General features: G+C 33.2%; 1 pseudogene; it reads right to left on the reverse strand.

Moving 5' to 3' along the window:
- Positions 1 to 31: 31 nt before the first annotated feature.
- Positions 32 to 27311, reverse strand: part of LOC139866741 (malate dehydrogenase-like) — an 82034-nt pseudogene continuing 54754 nt past the window's right edge.

Genomic DNA, 27311 nt, shown 5'->3' on the forward strand with positions numbered 1-27311 from the left:
CAATTCTCTATATACCTTGTACTATTATTGTCTATTCACTATCGCGAAAAATAACAGTGAAAGAGTAAATAAGTCCGGCTGGAACGTTGTAGGGAGCCATCAGACTACACACCCATTGAAACCCAAGATCCCTAGCCTTGATGATTGCAGCACCACGTTGTTGAACCGTCGTAATGAACGTTGTATTCAACCTACAAACATACAGGATACATGTATAAATGAGAGGTAGAGGTGTCAACAAAATATGGTTAAACATGGGCATATTTCACCTATAATGCGTCAATATCAGTGGCGAATGTACTTGATGTCAAGTGGGGTCGGGTCCTTGGACCCATTAATTATTATTTTTATATATAAAATACCAATAAAATTGTATATGACATCACTAACTTTATAGATAGGACCCCGTATAATTTTAAAATTAGTGGTCTATATGAAAGAAAATAGCCATTCTTTAAAAAAAAAAAAAATTTACAAAGTACAACTTAAATTATATAAGACCCCATTGAATTTTGATTCTAAAATCGCCACTGGTCAAAATGGGTAAACACTAAAGAAAACTAAAACGAAAACTGAATGAACAGGACAAGACGGTCAAATATCATACAAAGTATATTCACATCCTAATTAACCATTTTATTTCATTTATATGGTCACAACTGGAACAACATACTAGTGTATTAAAACATATAAACCTAATTATATATAACTGTTGTCGTGGAACAATTGGCTTATGAATCCATCGTAGTTTTTCTTTTGTCCTTTTATAGCTTTTTGCTAAGGATTTCTTTTTTATTAAAGTTGCTACCAAAGAGTATTTACAGTTTCATGGTATATGCTAAAACATATAAAGTTTGACCTGAACTTAACGGTTATTCAACCCGTATGACAGCCCATTTTGCCACCTCTAATTAGTGATCCTGAGTTATCAGTAATCCATCATTTGACATGCCTAAAAAATTAGCCTTTTCGTGTGATTTGTTACCACTTCTAAAATGCACAAAACGAAGGAGAATCTACTTCTATACCATTCATCATCCTTAACGAGTTCACGAACAGGCTTCTCTCCAACTTGTATTTATACTGTGGCATGATTAACATCAGGATACTGAGTCGAAGAATGGTTTCCCTAAATATAATGTCTTTCACATCGATACTTGTACATTTAGTCTCTCTGCAATCTATCCTAACGCCCTGTTGGGATCCAACCTCATTAAACGCGTAATATTAATATGATGAATTGATGATGCAAATTCCTTCAGGATCAAAGCATTCATGTTTGCAGGGTTCGCAACAACCAATACTTTTTATATATAAATACAGACATAGTAACTATAGCACACATTAAACATAAAAACTCGCATCATGATGCCAAAGTTCTAATATTTGCTTCATATGAAATGCAAAACATTTGCAGGTTACTAAAGAAGGCAATTACCTTGCAATCGTTAGCATGCCTCTCAAGAGCCGAAGCTTGTGACTTGTAAATGGAGACGTTCTTTGACATCACGTCTTCGTTCCATTCCTTCTTTCCTCGGGAACCCACCAACCATGACAGCGATATTCACACCCGTACATGCTTCAACAGCATCAGTGCTATACTAGCACTGACTCCTGAAATAAATGAATGTTACATAACTGTCTAACATAATTAAAAGTTAATTGTTACAAGTTCAAGCAACACAATACTTCCATCCTATAAAACTATGACACACGTTAACGTTGGTGATTTTGTATCATCTAAGAATCAGTTTAGGTAATTGGTATTTACTTGAATGCGAGGGTTATCTACTAATACACAACAACTGGTTTCAAGAGTGAGTAGTGCATGCTCGTAATAGTTTACTAGACATTGTCACGAATATATCGAGGGTCAAGGAGGCTGCACCCCCTTGCGGGGTCCAAGCCACCCCTCGTGGGGTTGCGACCGGCCCAGAAAATTTGGAATATAAAATATACGCGAGAGATGCTTCCAACAGATTTTCCTGCCAAAAGTCACATCGTTGAACCAATTTTCCAACCAAATCAAAGGGTTGCCAAATGAATTTAACCATTTTTTTCTTCTAGGAAAACTGCAGTTGCATTCATTCCATAACACACATAAACACATATTCTCTAATATCTGGATTTGAATCCTTTTGCCTAGAATCAAATCATTATTCTTGTTTTATCCCAAATAGGATTCGTGAAACTAAGGCTTGTAGGGTCGAAATACTTAATTGATAAGTGTTTCACGATTCAAGAACGAATTGGTTATCAATTTCATACCCTGTTTTTCCAACGGTGAAAGGTGCAGTTTTGAAACCCTAATTTCCTTAACGTTTATCATAAGCGCACACATTGGCAAAACTCTATATTTAAATAGGAAGAAAATAAGAGCAATCATTGTGTAGACCTTTGAGAAGAGGAAATGCATCATCTAGGAGCTCCATATTAACACCCTGTTTTTTTTCAGTGTAATAATTTTGGGTTTTTCGACTTTGCCCCCAGTGGATTTTTTTTCTCCAAAACCTACATATTTTTTACCCAAAACCTTCAAATTTTGCCCAAAAACCTTAAACTTTTGCCCAAAAACCTTCATAATTTGCCTAAAAAACTCAATTTTTGCCCCAAAACCTCCATATTTTGTCCAAAAAATTTGTTACGGTTTTAATTTTTTTTTTTGCCCCCGGTGAAAAAAATCCTAATTCCGCCACTGTTCTATGGCCTCGGCTGAAATGTCCCGTTCTTATTGATTAAAAACGTTCCATATTAATTGATTTCGTTGCGAGGTTTTGACCTCTATATGAGATGTTTTTTCAAAGACTGCATTCATTTTAAAACAAACCATAACCTTTATTTCATCAATAAAGGTTTAAAAAGCTATACGTAGATTATCAAATAATGATAATCTAAAATATCCTGTTTACATACGACCATTACATAATGGTTTACAATACAAATATGTTACAACGAAATAAGTTTCTTGAATGCAGTTTTTACACAATATCATACAAGCATGGACTCCAAATCTCGTCCTTATTTAAGTATGCGACAGCGGAAGCTCTTAATAATCACCTGAGAATAAACATGCTTAAAACGTCAACAAAAATGTTGGTGAGTTATAGGTTTAACCTATATATTATCAAATCATAATAATAGACCACAAGATTTCATATTTCAATATACATCCCATACATAGAGATAAAATTCATTCATATGGTGAACACCTGGTAACCGATATTAACAAGATGCATATAAGAATATCCCCTATCATTTCGGGAAATCCTTCGGACATGATAAAAACGAATTCGAAGTACTAAAGCATCCGGTACTTTGGATGGGGTTCGTTAGGCACAATAGATCTATCTTTAGGATTCGCGTCAATTAGTAGATCGGTTTACTAATTCTTAGGCTACCAAGCAAAAGGGGCATATTCGGCTTCGATCATTCACCCATATAATGTAGTTTCAATTACTTGTGTCTATTTCGTAAAACATTTATAAAATTGCATGTATTCTCATCCCAAAATATTAGATTTTAAAAGTGGGACTATAACTCACTTTCACAGATTTTTACTTCGTCGGGAAGTAAGACTTGGCCACTGGTCGATTCACGAACCTATAACAAATATGTACATATATATCAAAGTATGTTCAAAATATATTTACAACACTTTTAATACATTTTGATATTTTAAGTTTATTAAGTCAGCTGTCCTCGTTAGTAACCTACAACTAGTTGTCCACAGTTAGATGTACAGAAATAAATCGATATATATTATCTTGAATCAATCCACGACCCAGTGTATACACGTCTCAGGCTAGATCACAACTCAAAGTATATATATTTTTTGGAATCAACCTCAACCCTGTATAGCTAACTCCAACATTACTGCATATAGAGTGTCTATGGTTGTTCCAAATAATATATATACATGGGTCGATATGATATGTCAAAACATTTGCATACGTGTCTATGGTATTCCAAGATAACATAATATATTAGAATACATGTATAATACAATATAAGTTAGCTAGGATATGATTTGTATAGAATTGTTAATATTTCCCGTAGCTACAAAAATCAAAAAAATATCCAATCTTGTTTTACCCATAACTTCTTCATTTTAAATCCGTTTTGAGTGAATCAAATTGCTATGGTTTCATATTGAACTCTATTTTATGAATCTAAACAGAAAAAGTATAGGTTTATAGTTGAAAGTATAAGTTACAAGTCGTTTTTGTAAGAGGTAGTCATTTCAGTCGAAAGAACGACGTCTTGATGACCATTTTGAAAAACATACTTCCACTTTGAGTTTAACCATGATTTTTGGATATGGTTTCATGTTCATAAGAAAAATGATTTTCCCAGAAGAACAACTTCTAAATCAAATTTTATCATAGTTTTTAATTATCAAACCCAAAATAGCCCGCGGTGTTACTACGACGGCGTATGTCCAGTTTTACGGTGTTTTTCGTGTTTCCAGGTTTTAAATCATTAAGTTAGCATATCATATAGATATAGAAAATGTGTTTAGTTGATTTTAAAATTCAAGTTAGAAGGACTAACTTTTGTTTGCGAACAAGTTTAGAATTAACTAAACTATGTTCTAGTGATTTCAAGTTTAAACCTTCGAATAAGATAGCTTTATATGTATGAATCGAATGATGTTATGAACATCATTACTACCTCAAGTTTTGTGGATAAACCTACTGGAAAAGATACAAATGGATCTAGCTTCAAAGGATCTTGGATGGCTTGAAAGTTCTTGAAGTAGAATCATGACACGAAAACAAGTTCAAGTAAGATTTTCACTCGAAATAAGATTGTTATAGTTATAGAAATTGAATCAAAGTTTGAATATGAGTATTACCTTATATTAGAAAGATATCTTACTGTAAATAAGAAAGATTTCTTGAGGTTGGATGATCACTCTACAAGATTGGAAGTAAGCTAGCAAACTTGGAAGTATTCTTGATTTTATGAAACTAGAACTTGTAGAATTTATGAAGAACACTTAGAACTTGAAGATAGAACTTGAGAGAGATCAATTAGATGAAGAAAATTGAAGAATGAAAGTGTTTGTAGGTATTTTTGGTCGTTGGTGTATGGATTAGATATAAAGGATATGTAATTTTGTTTTCATGTAAATAAGTCATGAATGATTACTCATATTTTTGTAATTTTATGAGATATTTCATGCTAGTTGCCAAATGATGGTTCCCACATATGTTAGGTGACTCACATGGGCTTCTAAGAGCTGATCATTGGAGTGTATATACCAATAGTACATACATCTAAAAGTTATGTATTGTACGAGTACGAATACGGGTGCATACGAGTAGAATTGTTGATGAAACTGAACGAGGAGGTAATTGTAAGCATTATTGTTAAGTAGAAGTATTTTGATAAGTGTATTGAAGTCTTTCAAAAGTGTATGAATACATATTAAAACACTACATGTATATACATTTTAACTGAGTCGTTAAGTCATCGTTAGTCGTTACATGTAAGTGTTGTTTTGAAACCTTTAGGTTAACGATCTTGTTAAATGTTGTTAACCCAATGTTTATAATATCAAATGAGATTTTAAATTATTATATTATCATGATAATATGATGTATGAATATCTCTTAATATGATATATATATATATATATACATTAAATGTCGTTACAACGATAATCGTTACATATATGTCTCGTTTCAAAATCATTAAGTTAGTAGTCTTGCTTTTACATATGTAGTTCATTGTTAATATACTTAATGATATGTTTACTTATCATAATATCATGTTAACTATATATATATATATATATATATATATATATATATATATATATATATATATATATATATATATATATATATATATATATATATATACATATATATGTCATCATATAGTTTTTACAAGTTTTAACGTTCGTGAATCACCGGTCAACTTGGGTGGTCAATTGTCTATATGAAACCTATTTCAATTAATCAAGTCTTAACAAGTTTGATTACTTAACATGTTGGAAACACTTAATCATGTAAATAACAATTTCATTTAATATATATATAAACATGGAAAAGTTCGGGTCACTACAGTACCTACCCGTTAAATAAATTTCGTCCCGAAATTTTAAGCAGTTGGAGGTGTTGACGTATCTTCTGGAAATAAATGCGGGTATTTCTTCTTCATCTGATCTTCTCGTTCCCAGGTGAACTCGGGTCCTCTACGAGCATTCCATCGAACCTTAACAATTGGTATCTTGTTTTGCTTAAGTCTTTTAACCTCACGATTCATTATTTCGACGGGTTCTTCGCTGAATTGAAGTTTTTCGTTGATTTGGATTTCATCTAACAGAATAGTGAGATCTTCTTTAGCAAAACATTTCTTCAAATTCGAGACGTGGAAAGTGTTATGTACAGCCGCGAGTTGTTGAGGTAACTCAAGTCGGTAAGCTACTGGTCCGACACGATCAATAATCTTGAGTGGTCCAATATACCTTGGATTTAATTTCCCTCGTTTACCAAATCGAATAACGCCTTTCCAAGGTGCAACTTTAAGCATGACTGTAACATCCCGCCTTTTTCCGTTTACTTTTCCGTTTAACTATTTTAAATTCCGTTATATGTTTATAACATCTCCCGTTAATACGCGTTTTAAAAATATCTCGTTTAGGTAAATCACGCACCCGCAACCGAACTCGAGGGACTAGTTTCGCCAAAGTGCCAAAGAGGTGACTAGCATTTGACTAGTCAACCCCACCTCCCATCTTTTTTCATTTCCATTTTCCTTTTCTTTTACTACTTCTCTATTTTCTTTCAATTCTCCAATTTGAAGATTCATCATCTAAATTCGTTCAAGCAAGCATCAATCAAAACAAATTACATATTTGGAATCCTTGCAACTTCCTCTTCGATTCCATACCGATTTCATTACATTTGGATAACTTTCTGAAATCACTAGATTTTGTGTTCTTGATGTTTTAAACTTATAAAGTTGTTAATTAGTGTCTATGGCTCAAGTCTAACATGATTATATGATTTATATGCTCGATCTCGTTGTTTGAAGTAACTAGCTTGAATATGAACTTTGGTGTGTTTGATTTGATGATTTGGTTGCTTGAATGTTGTTAAATGATATAAGTACATGTATTAAATGTGTTCCTAGTATCACTAGCTTCAATTTGATGTGTAGGTTGCTTGAGAAAACTCCATAAACTTGATTAGTGATTTTGGTGAATTTGGGTTAGGGTTTGATAAGCTTGAAATGAATATTTGATGCATTGAATGCCATGAATTATTGTTAGCAAGTAGTTAGTTGTATTGTATGCTTGATTATCTACAAAATGGTGTATTTTATGTATGCATTAAATGCCCGATTCATAAATGTGCACTTGTAAAATTTAAAGCATTAAATGTGTGCATTGATTGATCATTTGATTTGAAAAGTCGGTTATTGCAAATAGTGTTTTTGGTTGGTGAAATGTATTTTGTTGTGTTCTTTGTCGAATTACCTTTCTAACGATATAAGATACGAGTTCTAAGTGTTAGCGGTTTGTGATTTATGCTTGAAAGAGTTTTGGGTTGAGACTTAGAAAACTGAAACTGGCCAGGTACCAGCTCGCGTGTAATGCCGCGGCGCGGCTAGCCTTTGTCGCGGTGCGACATAAGGCGTGTCCAGCTTCTAACCACCTTGTCCAAAATACGAAAAATGTGTGGCATGCTATGGACCTCCGATTCACATGAAACTTGTTCTAACATGCTTATATATGAATAACTAACACAGAAAAATAGTTCGGGACCCGACCTGAAAGTGTTGACTTTTTCATTGACTTTGACCCAACCAAAGTTTGACTTTTTGTCAAACTTAACCAAATGATTATGCAATCTTTCTAACTTGTTTCTATACTTGTATATTGCATGAAACTTGGACAATTTGATTCACATGCTACATAATCAAGTCGTAACGAGCCATAGGACTAATTGAACATCTTTGATCTATCGCGTTTACCGTTATTGATACGACCTATTTGTTTAGGTCAAGACTAGTATTGTTCTTTGCACACGTTACTTGTTGAAGTACTTATTACTCGTGTACACAAGGTGAGATCATAGTCCAACTTTTACTCTTTTGAACTTACATTTAGGATGAGAAAACATAAACGTTTCTTTTTGCTAAGTGAACACAAGTACATGAAAACAAACATTCTACATACGAGTTTGAACAAAAATCCTCAATTCGATTATCATTAGTTACACTTGCCGGGTGTAAGCGAGAACTTATGTTATATGGCCATATTGGTTTGACAAACCCTCATTTAAACGGTTCGCTACCGTTTACGAATGAAATATATTTTCGAGAAACAGTGTATGTTCTAACACTATTGTGATGGGGTTCTATGGAAGGAATGTTAAGCATTGATAATTGGGTGCTCGTGAAACAAACTTTTGGAATGTATTACTAATATCAATGTTACAAATCTTGTGGTTCACTTGTACTTACTTACTTAAACCTATGATTTCACCAACGTTTTCGTTGATAGATTTCTATGTTTTTCTCAGGTCCTTGAACGTTTTGTGATACACACTTTCGCTCATTACTTTTGATACTTGCTTGGATGTCGAGTATATACATGCATACATGGAGCATCTTTTGGCTACTTTTAAATCGTGTCGTATAGATTTCAATTGTACTTATAACTTTGTAACGTAACTTTTGGATGAACGATTCTTGTAAACCTGGGAACAAATTTTAACTTTTGAAATGAATGCAACATATTTTCGGTCAAACGTCATTTTAAAGACTTATGACCACGTAATGGGACCTAAGTAGTCGGCGCCATCAATGACAATTTTGTCGGGTCGCTACAGATGGTATCAGAGCGTTGGTTGTAGGGATTTAGAGTCATTGGTGTCAACCCCTAGTCATAGGGTACATTAGTGAGTCTAGACTACAACCGGCATATAGACTTGAAGTAGGAATTACTTGACTACTTGTACATTTATACTCGAACGTTTCTACTTATATCTACTCTTTGTTCATCTTAATCTCACGTTGTTTAATTTGATTGACACGCCACCTTGACTATATGAAATGATGTCGAATGCACATATGAATCAGGGTAATATAATTTCCGGGATTATATTACGGTGACTCATATGAACGTTCCGATATTGTGGCATAAAGAATTTAAGGCGAGTCAAGGAAAATTTTTCCCTCTATCCTTATTCCATATCATGATTAGTATTATTGAAAATACTAATCAACGGTATTCTTGTGTTTTGAAGGAAAAATGCCTCCTCGTCATGTGCCATGCCATGAGACTCCCGAACAAGCTCTACAATGAATGATAGCCACCGCCGTGGATGCGGCCATGGCCGGTCACTCCTCCAACAACAACAATAACAACAACCATAACAACAACAATCAAGGAGCCGGTAACTCAAGCGAGGGGTGCTCCTATAAAGCCTTCATGGGGTGCAAACCTCATACTTTTGATGGGACCGGGGGACCGGTTACTCTCACTCGATGGTTCGAACAAACGGAGGCCGTCTTTAGCATAAGCGGTTGTCGGGACCAAGATAAGGTCAAATACTCCACTCACACTTTCGCCGGTGTCGCCCTCACATGGTGGAACAACTATGTACAATCGGTGGGTACCGACGAAGCTCACGCCCTCTCTTGGGCCGACTTAAGGGAAAAGATGATCGTCGAATATTTCCCCCGTGAAGAAACCCGAAGGCTCGAACAAGAGCTAAGAACTTTAAAGGCGGTCGGGAATGATCTCAAGGCTTATAATTAACGATTTTCCGAACTAGCCTTGATGTGCCCAAACCTTATGAACCCCGAAGTTTTAAGGGTTGAACTTTACATGGATGGTCTTCCAAAGAGCATCAAACATGGAGTAATTGTAGTGACCCGAACTTTTTCATGTTCTTATATATTAAATGAAATTGATATTTACATGATTAAATGTTTCCAACATGTTAAGCAATCAAACTTGTTAAGACTTGATTAATTGAAATAGGTTTCATATAGACAATTGACCACCCAAGTTGACCGGCGATTCACGAACGTTAAAACTTGTAAAAACTATATGATGACATATATATGGATATGGATATATATATATATATATATATATATATATATATATATATATATATATATATATATATATATATATATATATATATATATATATATATATATATATATATAGTTAACATGATATTATGATAAGTAAACATATCATTAAGTATATTAACAATGAACTACATATGTAAAAACAAGACTACTAACTTAATGATTTTGAAACGAGACATATATGTAACGATTATCGTTATAACGACATTTAATGTATATATATCATATTAAGATATATTAATACATCATGATATCATGATAATGTAATAATTTAACATCTCATTTGATTTAATAAACAATGGATTAACAACATTTAACAAGATCGTTAACCTAAAGGTTTCAAAACAACACTTACATGTAACGACTAACGATGACTTAACGACTCAGTTAAAATGCATTTACATGTAGTGTTTTAATATGTATTCATACACTTTTGAAAGACTTCAATACACTTATCAAAATACTTCTACTTAACAAAAATGCTTACAATTACATCCTCGTTCAGTTTCATCAACAATTCTACTCGTATGCACCCGTATTCGTACTCGTACAATACACAGCTTTTAGATGTATGTACTATTGGTATATACACTCCAATGATCAGCTCTTAGCAGCCCATGTGAGTTACCTAACATATGTGGGAACCATCATTTGGCACCTAGCATGAAATATCTCATAACATTACAAAAATATGAGTAATCATTCATGACTTATTTACATGTAAACAAAATTACACATCCTTTATATCTAATCCATATACCAACGACCAAAAACACCTACAAACACTTTAATTCTTCAATTTTCTTCATCTAATTAATCTCTCTCAAGTTCTATCTTCAAGTTCTAAGTGTTCTTCATAAATTCTACAATTTCTAGTTTCATAAAATCAAGAATACTTCCAAGTTTGCTAGCTTACTTCCAATCTTGTAGAGTGATCATCCAACCTCAAGAAATCTTTATTATTTACAGTAAGATATCTTTCTAATACAAGGTAATACTCATATTCAAACTTTGATTCAATTTCTATAACTATAACAATCTTATTTCGAGTGAAAATCTTACTTGAACTTGTTTTCGTGTCATGATTCTGCTTCAAGAACTCTCAAGCTATCCAAGGATCCTTTGAAGCTAGATCCATTTTTCTCATTTCCAGTAGCTTTATCCAGAAAAATTGAGGTAGTAATGATGTTCATAACATCATTCGATTCATACATATAAAGCTATCTTATTCTAAGGTTTAAACTTGTAATCACTAGAACATAGTTTAGTTAATTCTAAACTTGTTCGCAAATAAAAGTTAATCCTTCTAACTTGACTTTTAAAATCAACTAAACACATGTTCTATATCTATATGATATGCTAACTTAATGATTTAAAACTTGGAAACATGAAGAACACTGTAAAACCGGACATACGCCGTCGTAGTAACACCGCGGGCTGTTTTGGGTTAGTTAATTAAAAACTATGATAAACTTTGATTTAAAAGTTGTTCTTCTGGGAAAATGATTTTTCTTATGAACATGAAACTATATCCATAAATCATGGTTAAACTCAAAGTGGAAGTATGTTTTCTAAAATGGTCATCTAGACTTCGTTCTTTCGACTGAAATGACTACCTTTACAAAAACGACTTGTAACTTATATTTCTGACTATAAACCTATATTTTTTCTGTTTATATTCATAAAATAGAGTTTAATATGAAACCATAGCAATTTGATTCACTCAAAATGGATTTAAAATGAAGAAGTTATGGGTAAAACAAGATTGGATAATTTTTCTTGTTGTAGCAACGTGAAAATTGGTAACAAATTTATATTAATCATATCCTAGCTAACTTATATTGTATTATACATGTATTCTAATATATTATGTAATCTTGGGATACCATAGACACGTATGCAAATATTTTGACATATCATATCGACCCATGTGTATATATTATTTGGAACAACCATATACACTCTATATGCAGTAATGTGGGAGTTAGCTATACAGGGTTGAGGTTGATTCCAAAAATATATATACTTTGAGTTGTGATCTAGCCTGAGACGTGTATACACTGGGTCGTGGATTGATTCAAGATAATATATATCAATTTTTTTCTGTACGTCTAACGTTGGACAACTAGTTGTAGGTTACTAACGAGGACAGCTGACTTAATAAACTTAAAACATTAAAATGTATTAAAAGTGTTGTAAATATATTTTGAATATACTTTGATATATATGTACGTATTTATTATAGGTTCGTGAATCGACCAGTGGCCAAGTCTTACTTTCCGACGAAGTAAAAATCTGTGAAAGTGAGTTATAGTCCCACTTTTAAAATCTAATATTTTTGGGATGAGAATACATGCAGGTTTTATAAATGATTTACAAAATAGACACAAGTACGTGAAACTACATTCTATGGTTGAATTATCGAAATCGAATATGCCCCTTTTTATTAAGTCTAGTAATCTAAGAATTAGGGAACAGACACCCTAATTGATGCGAATCCTAAAGATAGATCTATTGGGCCTAACAAACCCCATCCAAAGTACCGGATGCTTTAGTACTTCAAAATTTATATCATATCCGAAGGGTGTCCCGGAATGATGGGGATATTCTTATATATGCATCTTGTTAATGTCGGTTACCAGGTGTTCACCATATGAATGATTTTTATCTCTATGTATAGGATGTATATTGAAATATGAAATTTTGTGGTCTATTTTTACGATTTGATATATATAGGTTAAACCTATAACTCACCAACATTTGTGTTGACGTTTAAAGCATGTTTATTCTCACGTGAATATTAAGAGCTTCCGCTGTTGCATACTAAAATAAGGACAAGATTTGGAGTCCATGCTTGTATGATATTATGTAAAAACTGCATTCAAGAAACATATGTTGATGTAATATATTTCTATTGTAAACCATTATGTAATGGTCGTGTGTAAACAGTATATTTTAGATTATCATTATTTGATAATCTACGTAATACTTTTGAAACCTTTATTGATAAAATAAAGGTTATGGTTGTTTTAAAAATGAATGCAGTCTTTGAAAAACGTCTCATATAGAGGTCAAAACCTCGCAACGAAATCAATTAATATGTAACGTTTATAACCAATATGAACGGGACATTTTAGTTGGTATCAGAGCGTTGGTCTTAGAGAACCAGAAAATTTGCATTAGTGTGTCTTACCGAGTTTCTTAGGATGCATTAGTGAGTCTGGACTTCGACCGTGTTTACTTGAAAAATGATTGCTTAACATTTTTGTTGGAAACTATATATTTTTAACATGTGAATATTATGTGATATATTAATCTCTTAACGTGTTTGATATTATGTGATAGATGTCTACCACTAGAACAAGTCTCATTGACCAACCTAATAATAATGAAGAGTCAAATGTAAATTGGAATGATTCGTGGACTGATTCACAAGTTCCCGAAGAGGAACCGGAAGAAGAGTCGGAACCGGAAGAAGAATCAGAACCGGAAGAAGAAATAGAACCAGTGGGGGAAATAATAAAACGGTTAAGTAGAAGAAAATCCTCAACCAACCGACCAAAGTTAATTATGGTCAATGGTGTTTCCGCCAAGGAAGCAAAGTATTGGGAGGATTACCAATTCTCCGATGAATCGGATCCCGACAAGGATTCCGATGATGTTATAGAAATTACCCCAACATAATTTAATAAGTCAAAAGAGAACAATAAGGGAAAGGGCATAAAAATAGAGAAATTTGATTCCACCCGTATTTCTTAAGTTGTGACAATAACCCGGGAACCTCTAAACTACCAGGTTTTTCTAAACCAATGTGGAAAACGACGGATCGTATTAGGGGAACATCATATATCCCTAGAAACTTGGCAAAACGAACCAAAACCGAAGAAGAAGAAACGAGCGAGTCTGAATAAGATAGTTGTATTCGTGTGGTGTAATATATGTAATATAGTGTGCTTATGCTTTATGATATATGTAAAAATTGCTTGTATGAATAAGTATTTTTTTATGAATCTAACTCTTGTCTATTTTACAGTATAAAAACACAAAATGGATAGACAACCCAATATTTTAAGAGACCTACCCGGAGACATGATTGATGAAATCTTGTCTAGAGTCGGTCAGAATTCCTCGGCACAACTATTTAAGGCGAGATCAGTTTGTAAGACATTCGAAGAACGTTCCAAGAATGCCTTGATTTATAAAAGGCTTTCGTTCAAAAGATGGGGGATATCACATTGGGAAATTCATAAGTTACGATGTGTTTACTTTCACGCATATATTGCGGGGAACCCAAATGCTATTTTACGCAACGGGTTAAGAAATTATTTTGACTCAATATATCTGAATATAGGACTTCGTAATTTAGAAAAAGGGCCTAACATGCAACATAAAGAAGCATATTATGCTTACGAATTAGTAATGTTCGCTTCTCACCAAAGTGAGAACAAGAACATCGGGTTACAACTATTAAACAAAACGTTCCCATAAGTGACGGAGTCAGTAATTGGGGTAAGAAATGAGGTTTTTAGATTATTACGAGACTGTTGGTCATTACGTAACCTTCATCCTTTTGACGACGTTACAACACATTGTCTTACTATCGGTCACAACAGTTATGTTCCACAAAACCAAGGATGGGAAGTGGTATTAGTAAAACCAGAATGCATGACTTGTTTCTGGACGTATGAATTACGTGTCTTTATTGCCTTTGCTGAACGCCTTATTTATTAACTAGAATTATCTTCGCAACTACTTTGTATCAAAGTTTTATGTGCTATATTTCATGCTATATGTAAAAAAAAAGCGGTATTGTAAGTTTGCAAGTTATTGTATAAAGGTTTGAATATGATATTTTTTTTTGTGATTAGTTTTTCATATAGAATTGTAGTAGTTGAAATGGTATGTTAGCTACTAAGTATGAACTTAACGGGTAGGTACTACCCGAATTAAAGAGTATAAAACGCTAATATGAAGAAAGAGCTTTTATAAATAAGTTCATATTACGCTACGAAATACTATTGACTACTCTTGATATTCTATATGATTAACTCGTTTCATTTTACTATTTTGAAGGAAATGGCACCGACTACTCGACACACCTTGAATATGAGCGAAGAGGAATTTCGTGCCTTTCTTGCTGCAAACATAGCAGCAGTACAGGCTGCGCTACATACCAACAATAACTCTGAATCTAGCAATGCAGCTAACGGCGCAAGAAATCGTGTAGGATGCACCTACAAAGAATTCACTGCCTGCAAACCTTTAGAATTTGATGGAACCGAAGGACCGATCGGATTGAAACGGTGGACCGAGAAGGTCGAATCGGTGTTTGCCATAAGTAAGTGTACTGAAGAGGACAAAGTGAAGTACGCTACGCATACCTTCACAGGTACTGTGTTAACATGGTGGAATACCTATCTAGAGCAAGTGGGACAAGATGATGCTTACGCACTACCGTGGTCAGCATTCAAGCACTTGATGAACGAGAAGTACAATCCCAGAACCGAGGTCAATAAGCTCAAGACATAACTTAGAGGGTTACGAACCCAAGGATTTGATATTACCACGTACGAAAGACGATTCACAGAATTGTACCTATTGTGTCCGAGAGCGTTCGAAGATGAGGAAGAGAAGATCGACGCGTTTGTGAAAGGATTACCGGAAAGAATCCAAGAAGATATAAGTTCACACGAGCCCGCCTCCATACAACAGGCATGTAGAATGGCTCACAAACTAGTGAACCAGATTGAGGAAAGAATTAAAGAACAGGCGGCTGAAGAGGCCAATGTGAAGCAAGTCAAAAGAAAGTGGGAGGAAAATGGTGATAAGAATCACCAATACAACGACAACAACAATTACAACAATAATCGCAACAACTATCCCAACAATCGTAACATCAATTGCAACTACAACAAACGGCCCAACAACAACAACAACAACAACAACAACAACAACAACTACAACAATCATCCCAACAACAATAATAACTGCAACAACAACAACAATCAGAAGCAGCTATGCCAAAGGTGTGAAAAGTATCACTCGGGGTTCTGCACCAAATTTTGCAACAAGTGTAAAAGAAATGGTCATAGCGGGGCGAAGTGTGAGGTCTATTGATAATGCTAAAAACGAACATATATTTCATAGCATTATTTCTCAAGAAAGACAAGCTTTTAGTTGCAATTGTTCTATTTACAAGTGATATTCGTTTAAATAATAAAAGGTGAAGACAAAAGACAGATTCGACGAATTGAAGACGCAAACGACCAAAAAGCTCAAAAGTACAAAAGACAATCAAAAAGGTTCCAATTATTGATAAGAAACGTCTCGAAATTACAAGAGTACAAGATTCAAAACGCAAAGTACAAGATATTAAATTGTACGCAAGGACGTTCGAAAATCCGGAACCGGGACCAGAGTCAACTCTTAACGCTCGACGCAACGGACTAAAAATTACAAGTTAACTATGTATATAAATATAATATAATATATAATTAATTATATTAATTATATATATATTATATTTATAAATAAAAACCGTCGGCAGAGAAAGACTCCAAAGGGACTGAGCTGTAAATTCATTCTCCGCGACTCGCGGAGTTTGAAGAGGATTTCACCGCGAGTCGCGGAGCCCCCAGTTTTGAAACTCCCTATAAAGCAAACCGAATTTTGATCATTTTCATCCATCTTTTTCTTCTTCTTCTCATACGTAAAATATATATATATATTTATAATTTATATTTTAATTTTAATTATAATTCTAATAATAAGGGTATGTTAGCGAATGTTGTAAGGGTGTAAGTCGAAATTCTGTCCGTGTAACGCTACGCTATTTTTAATCATTGTAATTTATGTTCAACCTTTTTACATTAATGTCTCGTAGCTAAGTTATTATTATGCTTATTTAAAACGAAGTAATCATGATGTTGGGCTAATTACTAAAATTGGGTAATTGGGCTTTGTACCATAATTGGGGTTTGGACAAAAGAACGACACTTGTGGAAATTAGACTATGAGCTATTAATGGGCTTTATATTTGTTTAACTAAATGATAGTTTGTTAATGTTAATATAAAGATTTACAATTGGGCGTCCTTATAAATTACCATATACACTTGATCGGACACGATGGGCGGGGTATTTATATGTACGAATAATCGTTCATTTAACCGGACACGGAAATGGATTAATAGTTAATAAACTTGTTGAAACAGGGGTGAATTACATTCAAGGGTAATTGGTGTAATTGTTAACAAAGTAGTAAAACCTTGGTTTACACGCAGTCGATAACCTGGTGTATTCATTAAACAAAGTATTAAAACCTTGTTACAATTCGAATCCCCAATTAGTTGGAATATTTAACTTCGGGTATAAGAATAATTTGACGAGGACACTCGCACTTTATATTTACGACTGATGGACTGTTATGGACAAAAACCAGACGGACATATTAAATAATCCAGGACAAAAGACAATTAACCCATGGGCATAAAACTAAAATCAACACGTCAAACATCATGATTACGGAAGTTTAAATAAGCATAATTCTTTTATTTCATATTTAATTTCCTTTATTTTATATTTAATTGCACTTCTAATTATCGCACTTTTATTTATTGTTATTTAATTGCACTTTTAATTATCGTCCTTTTTAATTATCGCAAGTTTATTTTATCGCACTTTTATTATTCGCAATTTCATTATCGTTATTTATTTTACGCTTTAAATTAAGTCTTTTATTTATTTAATATTTTACATTAGGTTTTAACTGCGACTAAAGTTTTAAAATCGACAAACCGGTCATTAAACGGTAAAAACCCCCCTTTATAATAATAATATTACTTATATATATGTTTGTATTTTTATAAAAGTAAATTAATATAGCGTTGAGCTTTGTTTAAAAAAGATTCCCTGTGGAACGAACCGGACTTACTAAAAACTACACTACTGTACGATTAGGTACACTGCCTATAAGTGTTGCAGCAAGGTTTAAGTATATCCGTTCTCTAAATAAATAAATATCTTGTGTAAAATTGTATCGTATTTAATAGTGTTTCCTTGTAAACTTCAATAGTATTTTATACCCCTTAGCTTTGACATCAAGTATTTTTGGCGCCGCTGCCGGGGATCGAACTAAACGCCGGAAGCGCAACGCTAATAAAAAAAAAGAGATTTTTTCTATTAAAAGTCGCTTTTGTAAAAATACGTTTTAAATATTCGAAAATATAAAAAGAAAAACAAAAATATAAGTATTTTTAGGAGTTTGATAAATATTTAAGTTTTATAAAGTTTCTTTGTTTTTATAAAAACATAAGTTTTATTTAAGTATTTTATTTTTATTTAAAAACATATAATAATAAAAAATATATATATATATATATATATATAAATCTAGTTTTAAGATTTTTATTTATAAAATTATAAAATATTTCTATTTTAGTTTTTATATATAAGTTGTTATTATATAAATACTTTTATTAAAACAGAAAATTAAAAACAGAAATTAAAAAATAAATAAAAAAAAAAGAAAAAAAAACGCGTAAAATTTCAAACTGCTCCAGATCTGAAATTCTGAACCCCGCGACTCGCGGGGTTTGATATTTTAAATACCGCAACTCGCGGAGATTACCTGACACACGAACAGGAAGCCCTAATCCTGCATTTATTACGGATTATTATTAATTATTATTATTATTAACCCTAATTATTATTATTATTATTATTATTAAGTTTATTTTTAATTTAAGTTTTATTTAATTTATATTTTAGTTAAATTAGTCTAATTAAATTGTAAAATTAGTAGTTTTAAAAAATAAATAATATAAAAATAATATTTTTATAAAAATTGTACTTTTTACAACTTTTTGTATATTTTTATATTTTGTCCCTTTTTAATCGTTTTAGCGTAATATTTGTATTTTTTCGCTCATATTTAATTTTAAACTTAGTTTTTGCCATAGTTATTTTTACTTCTAGATTTTTAGGCTTTGCCGTAGAATTCCTTAAGTGCTTTTTCTTTAGACTAAGATTTAGGTGCTTTAGAATTTTGCGACGCCTTTTTAAGTTTTAGTTTCTTTTTAAGTTATTTCCATTTGGGATTTAATTTTTCCTGTAAGCTTTAATATTTTTAGACACCTTTTACTATGTATCAATTATCATTCCAATTAGTAATTTCAATTTGCGATTATAATTTTAAGTTAGTTGTAGTAATAAGATTAGGTTAGTCAAGTATTTTTAATTTTTTATAAGTTTCTTTTATTTTTCCGTCACCTTTTATTTTTTTCAACCATTTTTCTTTTTCAAATTTTTTTTTCCGACGAACTCTTTTTCTTTCTTATTTCTCGCTATTCTAGTTTTAGGACATAGATTTTTATTCTACTTCTTATCTAAATTTCTTAAAATTACGAAAATTTATTTTGAGTGGTTAAATTGATAGACATCAAAATTTTCTGGTTCGTAGTAATAGTTGGATTTGTACGTGGACCGGGTTATTGGAGCCAAACAGTCCTCAATTATATTGAGACCAAACGAATCCTGCCCCTCTGCTGCATCTTTTGGCTATTCGAAACGTGGGCAAAATCAGAAAAGTCTATTAATTGGATAACTTATTATAATTTTTCTTTCCTTTTTAAAAACTAATAGGATATTCAGTGAATGCACCGAGCAAGACGTTCACCACCTTTTGTACGTTCACCACCTGTAACTAGATCAAGACATTTAGCAAATATAACCGCCGTTGATTTTTCTTTAGAATCGTCATCCAGTAGACCAAGTACTTCAGTTCAAATTTCCGATAATCCATTTTTTGAACCCAACCTCACAATTGAGAATCCGGAAAATATTCAGGAACGGTTCGTAGATCCTGAACCATTAAACTTTCCTCCGGAGCCACCAATTATTCAAACAGAGATTGTTGAGGAACGAACCATTAAATCAGAATCCTCTAGTGATTCCGATTCAACAAATTCAATTATGGAGAATCTGGAACCTTTAAGTATGGAAGACCGAATGAGAGCTAAACGCACTGGCCAAGGTCACGCAATTACTCATCCAGACATTAATGCGCCAGATTATGAAATCAAAGGACAAATTCTACACATGGTGACTAATCAATGCCAATTTAGTGGTGCGCCGAAGGAAGATCCAAATGAACATCTACGTACCTTTAATAGGATCTGCACACTATTTAAAATCCGAGAAGTGGAGGATGAACAGATATATCTCATGTTATTTCCCTGAACTTTAAAGGGAGAAGCCAAAGATTGGTTGGAATCATTACCTGAAGGGGCGATCGATACATGGGACGTTTTAGTTGACAAATTTCTTAAACAATTCTTTCCTGCATCTAAAGCCGTAAGACTTCAAGCAGAAATTGTTACGTTTACACAGAAACCAAATGAAACTCTATATGAGGCGTGGACTAGATATGGAAAGTTGTTAAGAGGATGTCCGTAACATGGTTTAGACACCTGTCAAATAGTACAAATATTCTACCAAGGATGCGACATCACTACAAGAAAAGACATAGATATAGCAGCTGGTGGTTCTATTATGAAGAAAACCGAAACTGATGCTTACAAAATTATTGATAATACTGCTTCCCACTCACATGAGTGGCACCAAGAAAAAGATATCATTAGATCATCTAAAGCAGCTAGAGCCGATTCTAGCCATGACTTAGATTCCATTTCCGCAAAGATAGATGCTGTGGAGAGACGAATGGAAAAGATGACTAAAGATATTCACTCAATACGAATTAGTTGTGAGCAGTGTGGAGGACCACATTTGACAAAAGATTGTCTCAGTATTGAATTAACAATGGAACAAAGAGAGAATATTTCATACATAAACCAAAGGCCTGGAAATAATTATCAGAATAATTATCAACCGCCAAGACCGATTTACAATCAAAACCAGAATTATAACCGAAATATTCCATACAACAACCAACAAGGTCCTAGCAATCAACAAGTATCCAATAATACTTATAATCAGCAAAGACCTAATTTTCAAAACAAACCACCACAACAAACCGATGATAAAAATCCGAATTTAGAAGATATGATGACGAAGCTAGTTGAAACTCAAACGCAGTTTTTCACATCTCAGAAACAAACCAATGAACAAAATGCTCAAGCATTTAGAAATCAACAAGCTTCTATTCAAAATCTGGAACAAGAAGTGAGTAACCTAGCAAGGTTAATAGGTGAAAGAAAACCGGGAAGTCTACCTAGTGATACAAATGCTAACCCCAGGAATGAAACAGCTAAAGCCATTACCACAAGAAGTGGTACAACACTTAAACCACCGGAAATACCTGTAACTTCTGATGAAACTATTCCTACTCCACAAGAACCACAACCTGATCAAGATAAGGAAAAAGAACCGGTAGTTGAAAAGGTTAATGAAGATAACACAGTTAAGGATAAACCTTATGTTAAACCATACCAACCACCACTTCCTTATCCGAGTAAAATGAAGAAAGAGAAACTTGAAGCTGAGCAATCCAAATTCTTGGATATGTTTAAACAGATAAATGTAAATCTTCCTTTCATTGATGTGATTTCAGGAATGCCTAGATATGCTAAATTCTTGAAAGATCTAATCTCAAATAGAAAGAAAATGGAAGAACTCTCGGCTGTTACTATGAATGCTAATTGTTCAGCAGTGCTGTTGAATAAGATACCAGAAAAACTATCTGATCCAGGAAGTTTCACAATTCCATGTTTTCTGGGTAGTCTTAGTTCAATAGAAGCATTGGCAGACTTAGGTGCTAGTATAAATCTAATGCCGTATTCACTATACGCTAAACTAGACCTTGGAGAATTGAAACCAACCAGAATAAGCATACAACTAGCCGATAGATCAATAAAATATCCTAGAGGGATAATGGAGAACATGCTAGTTAAAGTTGGTACTTTAGTATTTCCAGTAGATTTTGTTGTTTTGGACATGGAAGAAGATTCTCAAGTTCCTCTCATATTAGGAAGACCATTCTTAAACACGGCTAAAGCAATGATAGACGTGTTCGGTAAGAAACTGACCCTAAGTATAGAGGATGAGAGTGTTACCTTTTCAGTTGATAGAGCAATGCAACAACCACAATCTGCAGATGATACATGTTATTATATTCAAACTATAGATGCACATGCAGAATTATTAGAAGAATTTCCAGAATTACAAGGAACAGGAGAATGTTCTTTAGGAGAAGGTAATGAACCAATTGATGAAGCTGAAATGTTAGCTACACTTATAGCTAATGGATATGAACCAACAACAGAAGAAATTCAAATGCTAAAAGAAGAAGACAGATATCGATACAAATCATCGATAGAAGAACCTCCGAAATTAGAGTTAAAGCCACTTCCAAACCATTTGGAATACGCTTATTTACATGGTGAATCTGAATTACCTGTAATAATATCGTCTTCTCTTACTGAAAATGAGAAATCACAACTCATTTCTGTGTTGAAAGCTCATAAACCAGCCATTGCATGGAAGATTCATGATATTAAAGGAATAAGTCCTTCGTATTGCACACATAAAATCCTTATGGAAGAAGGTCATAAAACGTATGTGCAACGCCAACGAAGACTAAATCCTAATATGCAAGATGTAGTTAAGAAAGAGATTATTAAACTGCTAGATGCAGGTTTGATATATCCAATTTCTGATAGTCCATGGGTAAGCCCAGTTCAATGCGTACCTAAGAAGGGTGGCATGACTGTCATCACAAATGAGAAAAATGAGCTTATTCCTACTAGGACTGTAACAGGATGGCGTGTATGTATTGATTATAGAAAATTAAATGACGCCACCAGAAAAGATCACTTTCCCTTACCTTTCATAGATCAAATGTTGGAAAGATTAGCCGGAAATAGTTACTATTGTTTTCTAGATGGATTTTTCGGATATTTTCAAATTCCAATAGCACCCGAAGATCAAGAGAAAACCACATTCACGTGCCCTTATGGTACTTTTGCTTACAAACGCATGTCATTTGGACTTTGTAACGCCCCTGCAACCTTTCAAAGGTGTATGATGGCGATTTTTCACGACATGATAGAAGAATGCATGGAAGTTTTCATGGATGACTTTTCAGTCTTCGGTGATACATTTAAATCATGTCTAGTTAATCTGGAACGAATGCTAATTAGATGCGAAAAATCAAATCTAGTTCTTAATTGGGAGAAATGCCATTTCATGGTTAAAGAAGGCATCGTTCTTGGACATAAAATTTCAAAAGAAGGAATTGAAGTGGATAGAGCTAAAGTAGATGTAATTGCTAAACTTCCACATCCCACCAATGTTAGAGGAGTTAGGAGTTTTCTAGGGCATGCCGGTTTTTACCGACGTTTCATAAAAGATTTTTCAAAAATTGCCACTCCTATGAATAAACTCCTAGAAAAGGATGCTCCATTCATCTTTTCAGATGAATGTATCAAATCTTTTAATATTCTTAAAGAAAAACTCACTAATGCGCCGATCATGATAACACCAAATTGGAATCTACCATTTGAACTAATGTGCGATCCAAGTGATTTTGCAATGGGAGCCGTTTTAGGACAAAGGATTGAAAAACGATTTCAACCTATATATTATGCTAGTAAGACGTTACAAGGAGCACAAACGAACTATACAACTACTGAAAAAGAACTCCTTGCTATTGTCTTTGCTTTTGACAAATTTCGATCATATCTCGTTCTAGCAAAAACGGTGGTCTATACCGACCATTCTGCTCTTAGATACCTATTTTCAAAACAAGATGCTAAACCAAGATTAATCCGTTGGATATTACTCTTACAAGAGTTTGATATTGAAATCCGAGATAAAAGAGGAGCAGAAAATCTCGCCGCTGATCATCTTTCTCGTCTTGAAAATCCCGAATTAGAAGTTCTAAATGAATCGGCCATACAAGACAACTTTCCTGATGAATATCTATTGAAGATAGATTATAATGAAATCCCATGGTTTGCAGACTATGCAAACTACTTAGTTTGTGGATTCCTTGAAAAAGGATTATCGTACCAAAGACGAAAGAAATTCTTCAGTGATATAAAACACTATTTCTGGGAAGATCCACATCTGTTTAAAAGTTGTCCCGATGGAATAATACGCCGATGTGTATTTGGAGATGAAGCTAGTAAAATTTTAAACCATTGTCACACAGGACCAACAGGAGGGCATTATGGGCCTCAACTAACAGCAAGAAAAGTTTATGAAGCTGGATTCTATTGGCCTACGATTTACAAAGACGCACACCTTCTTTGCAAATCCTGTGATGCATGTCAAAGGGCCGGAAAAATAAGTCAACGTGATGAAATGCCACAAAATGTCATCCAAGTATGTGAAGTATTTGACATTTGGGGTATTGACTTTATGGGTCCATTTCCAAAATCTCATAATAATCTATATATACTCGTAGCCATTGATTATGTATCTAAATGGGCGGAAGCACAAGCTCTCCCAACTAACGATGCACGAGTTGTAGTCAACTTTTTAAAACGTCTTTTTGCAAGGTTTGGAACACCGAAAGCTTTAATAAGTGATCGGGGTACTCATTTCTGTAATAATCAACTTGAGAAAGTTCTTAAAAGATATGGAGTAACTCATAAAATCTCCACCGCATATCATCCACAAACAAGTGGACAAGTTGAAAATGCCAACCGAGCTTTAAAACGTATTCTAGAGAAAACCGTAGGATCAAATCCGAAGGAATGGTCCATTAAATTGGAGGATGCACTCTGGGCTTTTAGAACAGCCTACAAAACTCCAATTGGAACCACACCTTTTAGACTTGTTTATGGAAAAGCATGTCATCTTCCAGTAGAAATTGAACACAAAGCATTTTGGGCTTTGAAGACATGTAATCTTGATTTACATGAAGCCGGACGTCTACGATTAAGTCAACTAAACGAATTAGAAGAATTAAGACATGAAGCATACGAAAATTCGTTAATCTATAAAGAAAGAACAAAGAAATGGCATGATAAAAGAATCAGAAGTTCAAAAGAATTTAAAGAAGGAGACAGAGTTCTTCTTTTCAATTCACGATTCAAGCTATTTCCTGGAAAATTGAAATCAAGATGGTCTGGACCATTCATAGTCAAAAGAGTTTTCCCATACGGAACGATAGAATTAATAAATTCAAATGGGATTGAATTTAAAGTTAATGGTCACAGAGTTAAACATTACATACATGGTCCGATGGAAGTCGACAACGAAGTTAATCACAATTTCGATACCACAGCTAACTAAGTGTGGGGAGAATCAAGTCTTTAAAGAATAATATGTATTTCTGTTAGAGTTAGATTGTCTGTTTTCATGTAGTTCTCGAAAATGGAACCCGAATGGTCTTTCCCTAGCAGACCCTAAAGAACTAGTCTTCTCCCCCCATTCTGAATTTTTATTTTTTTTTAGGTTTTTACAAAATGAAGACTGCCTGTGAACTAAACCATGGTCTAATGCTACACGCTTTGATCACTAAACGTAATAATGACATACTCCCGAGTGAATTAGTATCAGTAATCAGAGAAAGAATGGACGGAGTTAGAAAAGAATCCAGATGCGAAGATAATAAGTTACAATTTGGTAAAGGAAAATCAAAATCCGCAGCGAAAAGAAGAGCACGACACCTAGAACGATGTCACAAATGCGGAAAATGGTCACATGGAGGTAAATGTTCAAATAATCAAACCTATTCAAATACCGAATTTGTTACTTTATGCAGAGACGGACCGTTCATATGTTTAGAAGAAAAGACACTGAATGCTCGAGGTTACGCCTATGTAGCCATGGAAAACCAATTAAACCGACTATCTTATGAATGGGATAGATCATATAACTAAGAAATCTATTTCACAGGTATGTCTGTACAGTTTTTATTTTTATTTTTATTTTTAACCTTTTGATAATAAACACTAATTTGTTCGCTAAAAAGTATTAAATTGGTATTGAATAAAATTAGGTTTGGCGACCGAAATTATTGATATCATTCAAAAATTTATTACATCACTGCGAAATTTAACGTTTATTCTTAAGGTATAAATATCTTTAATCAATCAACACAAAATATTTCAAAAATTCGTCATGAGTTAAATTAGGTCTTGGAACCGAAATTACTTTACCGAAAAGAGGGGCGCATATTTTTGATAATATTTGATTGATTAAAGTGGGATAAAAAGCCAAAAAGATTTTTAATTTTATTTTTACCATATTTTTAAAATTAATATAAATCTTAAATTAATATTGTAAACTTTGTAAAAACAATATATTTAAAATTGTAAATATTTAAAAAATTAATATAAGTTTGGTGTGAATTTATAATATGAATTTTTAAATTAAGTTTGGTGTGAATTTTTAATTTTTAAAATATGAATTTTTAATTTTATGCATTTCAAATTTTAAGTTTGGTGTGAATTTTTAATATAAATTTTGAATTTTATATTTAAGTTGTGTGAATTTAAAAACAAAAATTTACTTTATCTCATTAAGTTAAAAATATGATTTTTAAAATTCGTCGTAAGTTGAAGACTAGGTCTTTGAACCGAAATTGCTTTACCCAAGGGAGGGACGAGAACTTTTATTATCATTATTTTTAATCTTATTGATTTAAAGTATGTCAAAAACATTAAAAAAACCCAAAAATCTTAGCTTTTAAAACAATCGCTACAAAAAGACAAATTTTAAAATTTTGTCGAGGAACGGACTAGGACATCGATCCGAAACGACCTCGTCCTAAATAACAAGGGAAACAAAATTTTAAAATTAAGTACTTAATTGTTTTAATAAGTTAATGATTATATAAATAAAAAAAAAAATAGCAAACTCCGCGACTCGCGGAGTTTGAAGGGTTATATGCCTCGAGTCGCGGAGGGACCAATTTACAGAAAAAAATAAAACGTAAAAAAACAGATCAGTGCACCACACAACTCAAACAACAGCAAAATACTGCGAAATAAACTGCCAAAAACCCCGCGAAATACACCCCAAAATCACAATTTTTAACCGTTAATCACCAAATCTTTTACTAAAATCATGTTGAGAAGGATGCTATCTAGGAATTACTCAAGAAAAACGGTAAATTTCTACACCTAAACACCATTTAATCCGAAATTAGTGTTCTTGAGCCATTTTTTCCCCAATTTGATTTTGATGCTTTTTAGTGTAATTATGCTTAAATTGTTTATG

The sequence above is a fragment of the Rutidosis leptorrhynchoides genome, chromosome 1, assembly GCF_046630445.1.
Source record: "Rutidosis leptorrhynchoides isolate AG116_Rl617_1_P2 chromosome 1, CSIRO_AGI_Rlap_v1, whole genome shotgun sequence".
Classification (NCBI taxonomy): Eukaryota; Viridiplantae; Streptophyta; class Magnoliopsida; order Asterales; family Asteraceae; genus Rutidosis; species Rutidosis leptorrhynchoides.